The 14,538-nt window shown below is 37.5% G+C and overlaps 1 long non-coding RNA gene across 1 annotated transcript in view; it reads right to left on the bottom strand.

The window, feature by feature from the left end:
• Window positions 1–939: 939 nt before the first annotated feature.
• Window positions 940–14,538, bottom strand: part of LOC138066371 (uncharacterized) — a 123,605-nt gene continuing 110,006 nt past the window's right edge. The window contains exons 2-4 of the long non-coding RNA XR_011139773.1: window positions 10,919–11,044; window positions 4,940–5,040; window positions 940–1,429 (exon numbers count right to left, since the gene is read on the bottom strand). This is a non-coding gene — a long non-coding RNA (uncharacterized lncRNA). The remainder of the gene's footprint in view (window positions 1,430–4,939; window positions 5,041–10,918; window positions 11,045–14,538) is intronic.

Raw genomic sequence — 14,538 nt, 5'->3', positions numbered from 1 at the left:
AGGCAGTCAAGAGTCCCAGTGTTACTAACTATCAAAAGAATAGAGCAATTTTTTTTCTGAAAATGTGAATATAAATCTTTTTTTTTTTTTTTTTTAAACTACAGAAGGAATGAAATAATGGGAGGAAAGGAGGAGGTTAAGCAAGAATTACAGCTGCTGGAATTCCAAGAGGGCTATAAAACACTTATTAATTTATCTTTTAAACACAGCTCTGTCATTCCAAGTTGGGCACATCATGCCTAGGGTGGGCCAGATGGCTGTTCTAATGACTTGCATATGTAGTAATACAAGGTAAAAAGATAGCTATGTGCTGGAATAATGTTGAAGCCAAAGTACACAATCTGACACTGGATGAAACCATAAAACACCCTATCATCAATATCACAGAAAAGGAATCGATTAGTTTGATTCCAAATGGACTAAAAACAAAACCAGAAAAGAAAAAAAAAAAACACTTTCATGTCAGGATGAGAACAATTTACACAACAGAATGAAAATACCCGTGACACAACGCTGGGTTCTAAAAATGAATGTGATATTCATATAGGAACTCTCTTTGCAGACTTTGTGTGTGTTTGTTTCCTCAACAAACTGTTTGGGCTTGTCAACACCTTCTTGTAGCTATAAAGCTGCAATTTTGGGATGATTTCAGGGGCTGGTGTACACAGGAAATCCCAGATGGGTAACTATGTTCAGTATTTCACTTTCCTACTCTTTGAATCCATTTGGAAAAGGAGCAGTCAAGTTTTTTTTGTTGCTTTTTTACTGGATGAACAATTAATTTCCATGTCTATGTGGCATATTCTGAGCGTGATATACATGAATTCTTCCAAATCTCCATAGGAAACTACTGGTCTGGCACCGCTGAAGGCTAAACTATAACACATCCCAGCTGTGGGCAAACAAATGGCTTTGGCACTTAACAAAAGGGTTGTCTTTGATGGAAAATTTATTATTGTCTTTTCTGTTAAGCACAACAAAAAGTTATAATGAGGAGCAATGAATAAAATATTAATTAGAAAATGCTGCATTTACACAGCGTATTCAAATAAAATGTTAGTGAATGGTAATAATCTCCTCATGTTGTTATTAAAAATAATATAGTGGTTATTAATATGAAACATATAGAAGGAAAATAATGGCATTAATGAAAAAATACAAGCAGATGGCACATTGGTCAAATTCTGGCAAGTGAATGGAAATTGATTGTTATTTCTACCCACATGCCACAAAGTCATCAGAAACAAGTAATAAAACTCTGCCCTAGCTTTGGCATTGGAGTTGTTGCAGAGCTGAATTCTTGGATCGCGTAAAACCAAGTTGTGCTCTACACTGCAAGTTTTGTCTCCCTCAAAAGGTGTCATGTCTGGGGTGTACTGGATAACCCTCTAGCAGCTTTCGCCGTCATCCACTGAAAGTTAGTTCTTGCCTGCAGAAGTGGAGCAGAAAGACTAGAAAGCCATGTTTCTTTCCTTTTCTACGGATATAACAAAAGCATTTGGAACAAGCCCGGCCTTTTTGTCAATGAGATGTACCCATGCAGTAAACAGCTACTGCAAAGCCTTCAATACCTTTCAGGCCAAATACCAAAGCTATTTTTGAAAACTTGGAATGGAACAATCAAACATGGATATCTGTTTGCCTCAGGCCGGTACCAGGTATTCTTGAAATAGTACCTCGTGGGATCAACTGAAGCATGATAAGAAAGGATTTATCAATTCCTCATGTATTATACATTATACAATATGTAAATTTTACATAGGTAAATATGTAAAAAATAAACGTGCTTAACTTAATACATGCATTCAATAGAATTCAAAGCATATCTAAGCGTTAAGTTCAGTGTACATGCTCATTTTTTGCAGAATGAGGGTTATAGCTTTATTAATCTCAGTATGGCAATAGAACAAACAATTGTTCATTAGAACATACAGGAACTAGATAGTCATTTACACAGATTTAACTGAAAAAAAATCTCAGAAAAGATTCACATGCAGAATTTTCAAACAGACTGTTTAAATAAGTAGAAAGAACAGAACTTGGCAATGACAATGAAAATGTAAAGCAGTTATCATATATTCTGGAGACATAAAGAGTTACACTTTGATACTTACCAAAAAATAGAAAAGGAATTTAACAGCTATAAAGCACGTGGTTAAAGTGATAGCTTATGAAAGTAAATAGTTTCTTAAAACAAAGCCTTGCAGAAAACACTGCAGAGAGAGCTGGAGGGGAAAATGGCACATTTCTAGTGTCACTCTTAAAATAGCTAAACCATCTTTAATTAGCGATGCACAATAACTGGTGTTTTAAGAGTGACATTACAATGTCTGCAAAATACATTAGTGAACTGCTGTGCAGATTAAACTGTGGTTAATTGCATCTTAAATACAATATATATTTTGGAGTATCGTATTTCCACATGGTATACTATAGATCACTCATATTTATAGCAGTATGTTTATTTTTAATCCCAGCCTGTGTTTAAATTATTTATACTGGCATATATTATTAACTGCAAACTTATCAGGTGACACATTATGAGGCGGTTCTTCTGCTACTCTCCCAATTTGTTTTTTAAATATACACAAAGAAAGAATTTTTCCCCAAACATATTCTATCTTCAGGCTCAGGAGTAATTATTTGGTGCAGATTTAAACTCCACTACTACTTTATATTAATCTTCTTTCCACTTCTTCTTCCTCCCTACACCAGCTACACGGCTCCTTCCAGTGGGAAGGATGGAGTATTACAAATGAAGGGACTTCAAAATCATTCCAACTTGCAAAAGTTTCATTTTACATGGCCTGTTATACCCTCCTCTCTCCTCTCCATCTGTCCTCCTACCAGCACCAAGCAGAAGCTGGCTCTTCACTGTCCTTGTTGGGACTGTATGCTTTCCACTTCTAAATCCTCATGCCAGAGTCTGAGTGAAGAAACCCCTTGGATGATTTTGGAGGGGTAGGAATTAACCTGAAAATCATTCCCAAGATTAACCAGTCCTTCCAAAATAAGTCTCTTGATCATCAGAACAGGCCTGGGAATTTCCTTTGAGCTTTGGCTGACTTAGGCAGTACAGTCTTCTAGAGGCTACACAGACAGGTTGTTCCTTGAGCAGATTTTTGGCTCGGCAGTAGTTTATTCTAGCACTTTCCTTATGGATCCTTCTTCTCAAATCAGTCAAATTGGTAAGGGAAATAAAGTCTAATTTTCTGCCAATCATAGTCAATCAGAGGATAGAAGTCAGATTTTTCCACATGCAGCTGATGATTTTTTTTCTTGATAGGTACTAATTTTTTCTGGGAGATGTGATATTCATCAAGAACTTGAGGATAGGATCATTCCCAAACTTATCAATGAATTCAGGAAAAATGTTTCATAAGGATTTTTCTGAAGCTACATTAGTTACATTAAGCTACATAATGTTTCATTTTGCCTAAAGAGTCACTAGATTCTTTCCTGGTGAATGTGTTCTGGTCAATATTTGCAATTTCATTTTGTGCACCAGTATTTTCTTCACTGCTACAGCCCTCCCTCCCTTATGTATAGAGGGGCCACTCCTCCAAACCCTTTTTCTTGCACAAGGAGTGGTGGCAGAAGAGGCTGGTAGGGAGAGAAGGATGCATGGGCATTTTGGCCCTGCTCACGTGTCATGGGTAACGATGCCTCCTTTTTGTTATGGTAAGTATTACCCAAGGTTTGTTATCAGTGCACTAGATCACAGAGCCATTCTCATTAGTTAGTTCTTTGCCTTTATGAACCTTAAATACTTCATACAAAATGAAGCTAGTCCAGGAGATGACACCTAGGAATGCCTATTTAAAACTTCCTATAAAAATTACTTTTACTTTTTAAAAAATCTGCCGAGCTATACAATCCTTTCCAGCTGAGAAGCAAACCCTGTATAACGAGCTGAAGTCTATCACCAATAGGTTTGTTTTCTGAGGTATCGTCCCAGGAGCTCCTACCACTAAATTACAGAGGTCTAGTGTTCCTCAAACCAAATGCTGAAAATCACTACCCTATAAGCCTCCTCAGTAAAAAAACTCTCTCAAGAGGTGGAGGACTCTCTCAAGAGGTGAGGTTGATTTCCTGCTCTAATTCAGAGCAGGATTTTGATTTGTATTTCTTGCTTCCAGGGTGAGTTCTCATGAACAGATACATGTTCTCTCTGGTTGAGTGAATATTTATGTGTTCTCTGCAGAATGGAACAGCATAAATGGGAGAGAGAGGGAAAAAAAAGTACTTAAGAATCCTATATAGCCCTAGAGATGATTAAAATATTCTGGAAGGCAAGAAACAATTGTTACAATTCTCTTTCTGAATCATTGAGGGAGTAGATATGTACTTGGAAAGAGTTTGCTTTGGCTACTGAACTGCAAAATCAATTATTGATGCAGACTCCGTTCTAATCTTGAATGCGTTCCCTAATAATAATTATTACCTTCTGCCTGCCCTTCAAGTAATGTCTGCCAGCAAAATATGTTCCTCTTTAATGATCAATCTCATATTGCTCTGCTTTTGAGCAGGTAATTGTCTAGTCCTTTTGTAAGCTGAAGAGAAGCTGTTTCCCAAAGCAGGCAAATGCCCTAAACCCAGGCTAACAGTGGGACCTGAGACAGAAGTTTCATAGCTAGCCATCTGCAGAGCCTTTCATTCCTACTGTGGTTGAAAACACATCATATTTGAAGGTTGGCACTGACTAAAAGGTGTCCACTTGGAGCAGGAGATAGAGAGCAGCTCCCTAACTACATCCTGGTCTTGGAGGAGAAAAAATTAACTTCGCACATACAGGCCAAACCAACCCAGCAGCAACCAATTTCACAGACAGTGACTCTATTAGCTAGCTGTCCCTGCAATGATTTCATGGAGAAAGGAAGAAGCAAGAAAAGCAGCAAGCCCTCTGAGCAAGCAATTATTATCCAAAAGCCAAACTCACCATGCAAAGGCCAAACGCCCTGACTCCATCTCAAGAACAAGATTGGCTGCCAGTATAATCCATTTGTTGCTTCTTGCTTGGGTAGATCTGTTGCGATTGACCTGTAAAAGCCCAGGACATCTGTAACTGTCAAGCCTGCGGGGGTCAGGTACCGTAAACTATTCAGAGGTAGTCAGAGGCTTTAGAGGTTGGCCTGAAGTGCTGATATCTTGTCCAATTTTGTGATATCAACTTTGTCCCCATTAGTCCGTGCAGATTTCTTTACTAATCTAAATCTATACTTGGGCTCACAGTTAAACAGTATTTCTAATGATGATATGTTCTTTCATTTCCTAGTTTCATCAGCAGAGCTGGCAAATACTGCCTCTCTTTAAAAATCAAGCTTTTCATTTATATTTTGTAAATATGAAGAGAGATGCTCTGATCTTTACGGCTACAGATAGGCAGCAGATTCTAAAGTATTTTAATCCAGATCCATCTGACCTTAATGACAATTAAGATAAAAAAGGATCATAACTCTCTGTCTGTTCTGTTGAACAGTAATCTGTGATACTTTTACAGCAACTACCTGAAACAGTATGTGCACTTTAATTCACCTCACAGATTCTGCATAGCTCAAGGGCTTCTTTTGGCAGTACCTGAGTCTAGAGACAACAGAGGTCAATATAAGTTCTCTCCTTCGCTTCGGCGGACATTAATTCAGAAAATTGTTTCTTTTTTCCTTTCTATTACTATGTCTGCTATGCATACCATCATTTTTTTAAACTTAAATTTACAACACCAATAAATTTAGTAAACAGTGTACAATCTACATAGTATGCTGTGAGATGTAGTTTGCATGATGAATACAATATCGAAACAAAATTTCATAAGTCAGATCAGTTTTTCATGAAATTATGAGCCACACTGCTGTTACAGATAATTGTAGTTTTTCCCCAAAAGGGGCAAAATCATATCATATTAGTAGTTCTTTCAAGGTAATCAAAAATTAAACTTAACCATCTGTTTTGTTTGTATCTGACAAAATTGCTAATGATAAAAAAAGGACATGAGAAAAGTTGAATTGTCAAAATATATCTGTGTCAATAAGAATTAAATAGCAAGACTGCAGTGGTGTAGATTTACCTTGAATTTGTCAAAAATACATGCATACATCTCCAAGGAGTACTGTGAATCATTGACTCTAACTGTAAGTCATCAGCTACACATACACTAGATACTCTTCTAAAACATTATAAAAAATACTACAAAAGATGTAGTTGTGTAAATGACTTTTCATTACTTAACACTTTGAGAGATTAACTGAATTCTAATCTTAGAGAGAAAGTAGTAATCTAGATTTTGCTGAGTCCTACTGAATATACCCCATCCAGGTAGCTGGTTTCACTAATCAGCCATCATCGGGTGAAACTGCATGGTCCGCTACTCACATATTAGATTCCGTATTTGTAAACCTTCCTGTCCTTCCAACTGCAGTAACACAACAGGCCTACCTGTACCCAGAACCTCTAGAGAGCCTTCCCGCTGCAAGGCAACAGATTAAATTCTCCAAAAGTAGCTTCTGCAAAACAACTGTATTTCTCATTCATGCAAGGGTAGACAGTTAGAAGCAAAAAGGGTAGAAACAACAAAGTCTGTGCATCTCCTAAACATCATCCTTGCCTCGTACATTTTAGAAAGCCACCTTTACTTGGGCTCATTCCCATTCTCAGTGGCCAATGCCTCTGACCCTCTCTGTGTCTGGAAATTGGTTTAAAGCTGCACAAAATCGTCCTGTAGTCTTATCAGCTAAAAAACCTCTGTTGAGGCCTATATCAAAGCCTCACCTGTAGCAACTACAAATCATACTGTTATTTGAGTTCCACCAGAAGCTGAGGGCAAAGGAACAATATCTGTTAATCAAATACAGACCAGATAGTGATTTTCTCTCTATCTCCCCAAGACTCACAAATTCCATTTCAGGTACTGCTGGCAAGACTGTAAGCAGTTTCACATTCAGAAGAAAAGTTGTCTGCTCACAAGCAAGGTATTCTGTCCTGCGTTTGCTATAAAAATCAGTTGCAAAAATGATGTTGCAGATAAGAAACATTAAAAATGACTCTGCAGCATAATTGCAGCTTCTTATGTGCAATGTTTCTTCAAAAAGACCAAAGAAATCAGTATTTCTCATGGCAGGAGAAATTTCTTTCATTTTTTTTCCTTTTATTTTAAGCTGTCTCAGAAAACTGCAAAATATTCATGCTCCTATGATAATATTACAGTTTATGGGCTAGATTATCATCTCAGCTGTATTTTCCATGGACTGCAACTCCCGGGAAGGTGATAAAGCCCTTGGGTTGTTAGCTAACTTGGCATTTCATTCGGCAGAGGGTGCAGGCACCAGCCATCTGCTTGAGAAGGGCAGGTTAGGTTAGGGGACAGGAGACAGGTTCCTATGATAATATTTGTAACTGAGTACAAGGATGAAACACATTTATCAATGTGCATTACTTTTCTTCCTTGTATCTTGACATTTGTGACCTGGCTTTTACAGAGATATAAGGGGTACCACACAGCCATGCATGAGAGAAAAAGGAAAAACAAAGTCAACAGAGCAAATGATACATATACACTCTCAGACAGAGCTGACCAAAATTTTCTTGACAAAATGTGTCTTTTGGGAGTGGGCAATGAGGAACATATTGCTCCAAATGAAAAACTTTTCACAGAAATACACTTATTTTGACTACGATTGTTACCATTCTAGAATGGAAGGTCTAGTCCAAATAAGAAAGAAAGAAGCTTACCAACATTTCAGTTTGCCACATTTCAAATACTGTAGATCAGTATCCAAGGTCCTGCTGGAACAAGGACCTGACCCTTAGTCTCCCCCCTCCAGCAGGACCATTCTACCAGCTAAACTGGTAACTGTTTGCATATACAAATGTTTTGAAATTTCTGGAATAGTTTTTTCATTTTCTCAGAAAGTGTGTGTCGGGGGCGGGGAGGTGTGGAAGCTAAACTCCTGGTCAGATTTTAACTCGATTAAGCATAGCACTGCTTGTCCAAGGGCATCTGAATTTGACCATCAATTACTGCTAGAATAAAAAAGTGATAGCTAGCAGTATTTATTGTGCACTCTTTTAAAACTGTCTATTATTTTCTCATTTAAGCTTCTCCTAATGGTAATGGGAGTTTTACCTGAGAAAGGCCTACATAAAGAATTTGTGTTCTGAATTTATTTAAATACAGTTTTTTATTTTGTGAAAATGATATTCTGAATTTTTGTAAACTTTCAGCGAAGAGATAGTGTTTATTTTTCCCCACTCACAGATGAAGTTTTGTTTCTTTTTCCTGATGTTCCTATCTCCCATTTTGCCCAAACAATAAAGCTCATTTAAAAGCTGGCTTGAACAGCTCCTTCTCCCAAGCTTGCACACCTCTTCTCCTCTTCCCCAATAAGTATGATTTCAGAGTATTCCTAAGATTTGTATACATTGTGGGGGGAAAATATTTACAAAGAGCTACTCCAAAATGATGCGGGTATTTTGCAATACCCTTTGTGTATCATCCTTCTCTGTGAGTAGCCTCGCTGATTTCAGTGGGATTTCAAGTCTTTCAACTGACAGATCTGTGCAAGCATATATCACCTGGGCTATGTAATCACCTGTTAGTTTGCTTTGTGCATCTATGAGTGCTGGCACTGAACCTCATGGTGTTTTGTTTTGTTTTTTTAAAGGGAATCAGAGAGAGCTTCGTACCTATCTAAAATAAAATTTTAGAGGAAACGGCATGTTAAAACTCCTTACAAGCCTTTGAAATCCCAAGTAACATCTTTCATAGGAGTTTTGCACTTCTGTGCTCTCTGTATGGCATTACACAACAGTACTTTTGCAATTCACAGCAAAATTCACATTGATTTTAATGGTTCAGTCCAAACTAGATTACCTGGTAGAGATTTAGGAAAGAAAAATGAAGGCTCATCCATCATTGCTGTTTTCTCTTGCTGTGGAATGCTTCAAAACAATCATTTCTGCATGGATGTTCATGAATTATGTTCCAATAAAGTACAGCATTCCTTTTTTAAACACCACAAGGTCTGATGCTGCTGCTTTTACTCACATGAGGAATTCCATTAAAGGATCAGATCCATAATTTATGCTCAAAACATAGTATCATTTGCATTTACAGCCCAAATCTGCCAGATGCTACCTTCTGAATAATATGGTCCCAACGATATTCCCAACGAATCTCTGGCAAACACTTAACTAGTTTATTTTAAAAACACCAAAGAAGGAAAACTTTTCTATCGCTATTTTAGAGATGAGGATCTAAGGCAGAGGGAGATTAAATAAATTGCGTATTCATTGGACACTTAGGACAAAGTTAAGGGAATCACACAGATCTCCCAGGTGCTAATCCAGTGCCTTAATTACAAGACTATAATCCTTCAAATGCCATTGATGCCCTAATCAAGAAGTTATTTAGCAGTCAAGAACGCTTTTTAAAAGAAAGCCAAGGGATCAGTCACTTATCTTGCTTCATCATTCTGAGATCTAAACTTTAAACATAATAATTACCCGAGCAAATAATTGGTGCAGTATTTACAGGGACTCCAGTAACTGTAATTAGATATTAATGAAAAACTGAAAAGGTCACGCAAGTGAATGGAATGCTTTCCACCCAACAAAGAGTAACATTAAACAGCCATGCTTTCAGGTCATTCAATCAAACTATGGCCATGATCATATTCACCAAAATTTGTGGCCAGTGTCAGCAACCTAGTAAAATGATGCAAAAGTTCAACAAGTTCAGGAAACAAGACTTCCTCTGTTTTTTCCTGCTTTCTTTGTAAATGACAGTTTCAAAGGAGCTATGCTGTATTTTCACTGAATTTTGTTATTCCACATGCTATAAGTAATAGGCAACCTTACTAAAGGTGATCCAATCTTGCTTAGGTAAGTACTGTTCAGCAGGTATACAGGTACTAGCACTGAATCCATAATATGTTTTGGTACTGTCAAATACAGTATTGCCTGTTACACCTTTTTGAGTATCGTCTCAGAGTGCACAGGGCGATATGCGCTTTGGTGGTCACTTTAGGTGCAGAATTTCCCTCCCCACTACAGAGCTGCATGTTGAGAAGTTACAGGCCAATAACTTCAAGTATGTAGGGGCCACTTACCGTAACTCTTACTCCCATATCAAAAAGGACTGCCTGTCATGGGAAAAAGTTCATGAAACAGAAAGGTGTGGAGTGGACTATGCTGAGCAAATAACACAGTTTAGACAAAATATCCTTCACTTAACTGCACCTATCTCTGAAATTCACTCTTTTTATGAATGAAAATAGGCATGTTCTGTAAAGAAAAATAACCTTTTGGAATCTCAAGACTATTTAGCACAGGTTCACAGCACATTAACTTAATAAAAAGGAATCAATTAAAAAGTCACTACTGCTTTTAACAAAACAAGCTTGGAACCTAGAACCATGGCAAAATATTTGATACTAAAAGCATGTATTTCATTGTTAGCATTACATCTTAAACTGCTAGTCTAGACAAGGCCTGTACTGTGCATATACAGGAAAATAGAAGCATAAGCAGGATCGTTACAAAAACGAATAAGATAGTGAAATATTCCTATTATTCCAGCAAGACTGTACAAACTAGCATCCGTGATACGTTCCTCTAAACTAACCAAACCAAATGTGCTATTCTGTATTTACTACCATCTAGAAATACAATAATATCAGGTTTTCCAAGGAAATACATCAAAGAAAATTCCCTCTCCTTTTTTTGTTTAACTCAATTAAAGCAGAAATACCCCAGCAATGAAAATATCTATGCAGGGGTACCTTAATTAGAGTTTTCAGTTCTCACAGAAGAGAGAACGAGTAATTCAAATCAATATATTTTCAGCTAATTGTTACAACATAATTATACAACAAAAAATAAATCTGTGCACATTTACAAGGTGAGGTGAATTTCTGAGGCTTACCTTTCAAATGAAGTACTTTTTTTGATCAAAAACATCTCATAACTGCAGTTTGCAGCTTCTGTCTCACGGCTGCTGCATCACTTTATCTGCTAGTAAAGCTTCCACATTTTGTAGAATATGAGAGAACTGAAATACAAAACACATAAAAATCTCATAGTGCTATTGCTCCATTAATGTTCTGTATATTAAACAGCAACAACACCAGTAATAAAACTTCTCTGCTACCATGATGGCATCAGTAGGAAACTTTTTGGTAAGTAAAATCCTAATATATTTTATTGTAGTTTACGTTCCCAGGACGCAATGTTTTGAGAGGAAAAAGTCACATATTTCCAGAGGCAACACTGACTTTATCATTAATGGAATGTAAAATTATTTCAACACAAAGAAAAAATATTTTATAAAAATAGAAGGATGTCTTAAAAGATTTCTCAAATTCCCTTACGCAAAATGAAATTTTATCACCATCAAATTTCTGTTGTATTCTGTTGACTAGCTTTGATCTAAGAGATGAAACAAGATCATCTCTTTAGCAAAGAGGTCATGTACTTTTTACTGCCTCTGGCTTAAACTAACACTAATAAAAAGAAAAAGAAAAAACTTGGTATTTTCTCAAAAGAGCTCTCAATCATTTAAAAAAAAGAGAGAACTTGAAGGCCAATGTTTTATTTTGTTCATTCCTTTTGCTGTTATCACGCCCCCGCTAGTAAATCAATAGTTTATTGTTTCTTTTCTATTCCTTAAATCACTTTAAACTGTGAACTCTGTCCTTGTCCAACATAATATAGGGAGCAGAACTGGAAAGACTGGTGCTGAGTACATCCCTAATAAGGCAGGAGAAGCAAGATATACTGCAGGAATCAGATTCCCATTTTGACGCTTCTTTTGAAACGCTGTACATTTCCACAGCGTCTCAGAAAACTGTCTCAGTCTTCATTCACTGAATGAAGCCCTCAGGATATCAGCAGGTGTGTCCCTAAGCTTGGAGGGACATACCAACCAGTAAGGGCATAGTCACTGCGCTGCTGTCATCAAGGAAACTGCAACTCATATTCTTTATACTTTAGGCTTAATTTGTATTTTGAGCTACAGTACTTTAACCTTTGGACTCTGGATAATTTCTCCACAAATGATTTAGCCTGTTGACCATTTCATATGACTAACCATATATCCTTGTTTGAAAACCACAGTTTCCATTAAATTTAATTACCTTCCCCTGCGGCTTGCATGGTAAAGGTTCATGGTAAAGGTGCAGCTATTAAATAAGTGCCGCTACTAAACAAGGTCAGCTGCTATTAAAATCTACATAGTAAAGGTGAAGCTACTAAATGAGGGTGATTACTATTTGAGGGTGCTTCTAAATGAAGATATATGGGCAAGCTTTTGCATATGTAGTGCATTTGGCTCCACATAATGTTTTAAAAATTATATGAGGGGCTCAGCAAGGTATTTCCACACTTTAACTTTTACGGCACTGTCATATTAAAGCAATTTCTATAAATATGAAATGCATTCTCTTGAAAGTTTTGCTCCATTAGGAATTCACATGAACACTTGACTCTTCACTGTTAGAAGTTTGGAGTTTATAATGAATTTCAAAACTTCTACTATATTTCAAAGAAAAGAAATCTCTTTAAAAAATGACTAAGGATACGTCTATACTGTGCGCTGAACAGCGTTCAGGAAAAGAGCCTAAGTCCCCAGTGAATTGATGGGGGCTGCTTCATGTCCAGGTTTCTTGGGCTGGCACCTCTGGAACAGACCAACTTCCTCCATTCTCTCCAGCACTTGGCCCATACCTTCCCTAAGCCCTGTCTTTTAACCCTTGTAGTCATGAGGCATACCTCTGCGTTTGTGGTTTCTCATTTCGCAAGACTCAAACAGCAGAAGGGATGTCTTTCAGCTCACCAGAATACTGTTTGTACAGCAGGATGCCACAGACGTGTGTGACATCTTCCGGAGCAAGGCACAAGGTATTTGATTCAAATACAACGTTGAGCATAGTCAAGGGGAGATTAGGTTTGCATAATCCCTGATGGATCTATTGGGAAGAGGCTCTGAAAGTCACTATGCTGGCATCTGTGATCAGGTATTCTCTTGGCGAGGAATAGCTGATTTGCTTCAGAAGGGAGTCCAGGAATGTATTAGAAGGTATGCAATGCAGGTACTGAGCTGAGAAGAGTTTGAGAATGGAATAAGGGGGCACACCAAACGGACACTAGAGGTACCTTCTAAAACGATTGAAGAGAACTGTCCCTCTGGAGAAACAGAATATTCTCATTGCAAAAGCCAGTTCTGGAGGAATAGAGTTTTTCTAGTTGTTAGTTCCTCTCAGAATTTCCATTATTTTCCTGAAAATTCGTGGTGCAGATAATGATCTGAGAACAGTCTAGGTCCCTTGAGTAGTTCTTTCAGACTAATGATTTTCTACATTTAGACAATATAACAGCAGTAATCATATATTAATAATCAATTACAATAGTAATCAAATATACAATGTATATCTGACCTGAATTTCATTGAACGGCTCTCCCTGATTTTAGTAGATTTTGAATTAGAATTCACAAGCCAGATATGAAGCAAAGATGAAATTTTGATGCAGGAGCACACTGTAGCATGCCTTGGTATCTAGATCCCCAGACAGATCAAGATCCTGGCAAAGCAAACTGTGGCTCCTCTCCAACCAATAAATACATCCTTGCTACCTTACCATGGAATTGGGATATGGCAGGATTATGCACATGGACTTGGCACTTGGGAATCAGTCACAGATTCTGCAACTAAGAGACAACCAAAACCTAAAACTTTAAGGTTTTTAGAGCTCTGAGTTAGGCACATAGTTTTTTATGCAATTTAGGGAGAAAATGGGATGGAGGTACTTCAGAGGGGTTTTCAAAATATTCCTGTTTTTGTGAGGAGCTGACAAATATGACCAATAAGTACTGAAGAAAAGTCTATCTGACATCATACCTATTATAAGCACCTAGACACCTACAGTGCCAAAAAGAGATATATATGCTAAACTTGGATGCACTTCCTGAAATCTGTTCTTGGAGACAGACAACTGAAACAAAACAAAATAAAATAAACAAGAATAAAAGCAGAAAGGAAGAAATCACTATGTTCTTTAACACTGTCACCTCAAGGAGAGAGGTGTCCTGCCCTTTATCCACTATCAATTAGAGCACTGACTGAGGACTGCACAAGTTCAGTGCTGTCCTTAGCTTCAGAGACTTCACAGTCATATCTCTCACTGCACAAGAGTGTGCAGCAACCACCCTCCAGATATAAACTGTGGAAGCAGAAGTTGGGGAAAAGGCTGATCTAAGACACTCCTGAAAAAGACAAGAAAAGGAATTCAATATTCACAGGACAAGAACCACCAAAGGTGAGTGTGACCTTTCAGTGTACCTACATTCAGGTTGTAGAATACTCTCTTTGCAGGGGAGCAAGGTGAGTTTGAACTCCCTCGGGCTGAGGAAAGCACTGATCTCAGATCTTTTTATATATGCATGAATACTCCAACCACTGAACTGTCAGGTAAAAAAGAGGCCCCTTCTTCACTGTATTTTTAAATGAAAAGGTCAACGACTCAGGTGCAGCAAAGGTATTAGGCACAT

This window comes from Struthio camelus, chromosome 2 (assembly GCF_040807025.1).
Source record: "Struthio camelus isolate bStrCam1 chromosome 2, bStrCam1.hap1, whole genome shotgun sequence".
Classification (NCBI taxonomy): domain Eukaryota; kingdom Metazoa; phylum Chordata; class Aves; order Struthioniformes; family Struthionidae; genus Struthio; species Struthio camelus.
Note: the sequence above shows the minus strand (reverse complement) of the source record. Positions and strands in the feature narration are given on the sequence as shown.